This window comes from Manacus vitellinus, unplaced genomic scaffold (assembly GCF_001715985.3).
Source record: "Manacus vitellinus isolate BGI_N305 unplaced genomic scaffold, ASM171598v3 scaffold_84_pilon, whole genome shotgun sequence".
In the NCBI taxonomy this organism is placed as follows: Eukaryota; Metazoa; Chordata; class Aves; order Passeriformes; family Pipridae; genus Manacus; species Manacus vitellinus.
This window is the reverse complement of record NW_021940840.1, coordinates 398,047-399,107: the sequence shown is the minus strand read 5'-3', so window position 1 is coordinate 399,107 and position 1,061 is coordinate 398,047.

Sequence of the window (1,061 nt, the reverse complement as noted above, 5' to 3'; positions counted from 1 at the left end):
CGGGACGCGGCAGAGGGGACAGCTCGGAGTGGGGCAGAGCAGCAGCACGGCAGCGGTGGCCTTGGAACAGCCCGGGCTGTTTTTCCATGGGAGCATCGCTCCCCGCAGAGGTCCAGTATCTCCCCATGGGTGGGTTTGTCTTTTTTCCTAGAGAAAGTCCACCCTTTAATCCCAATACTTTTGCCCAAAGGGATGAGCCACCAGCAGGCTTGGGAACACTGTGTCCATCCCACCATGATCAGGGTCCCTCACCCCTCGGGGAACCCCCACTCCACCTCCCTGCACCTTTCACCCCCCAGACTTCCCCCAAACATTTCTAGCACCCTAGAAAATCGATTATAAATGGGACCCCAAAGCCCAGCTCAGCTCCAGCCTGGCTGAGTTGCTCCTGAGAAATTCAGGGAAAGGGCAAATCCTGCCCACAACCCCCCCAGGACGTTCCCCAGTGCTATTAATTAACTTCATTAATTCCTCAGTTAATTAAATGCGTCAGGCCATCAGATGTCCATCAATATGTGATGTGCTGCTCCCCAGACCCCAATAAAACCGGGTTGAGGCTGGGGGAGGGGGGTGATGGGGCTCATCCTCGCTGTCCTTTGCAGCCCCCAGCCCCATTCCTGGCATCCCAGTAAGGCCAGACTGGGCTAAACTGGGCTTTGCTTGCTGGGGCATCGATGCCATCAGCAAACCAGGCTGGTTCTTGCCTGGGGAAACTGAGGCAGCAGCAGACATGGACCACCAAGCACAGGGGGGTCTCTGTGTCCCCCCTCGTCATGTCCCCCCCTCCACAGGGGGAGGGCCGGGGTCGTGGTGGCTCTTGCATCACCGTTCCTTGACTGTCACCCTCGGGTTCACCTGCCCGGGCGCAAACTTGCTAAACCTGATCAAAGTTTCAGCTCGGCCTGGGTGAGAAAAGAGTATAGAGAGGGACAAAAAAATCCATTTAACCTGTTTTTCACCCAAATCGGGGAATGGACAGACGTGCAGTGCCCTGATCCCATGGGAAACCCAGGAAAGGATGACCCAGTACCCTCCTGTCCACACCAGCACCCTTCTGCCCG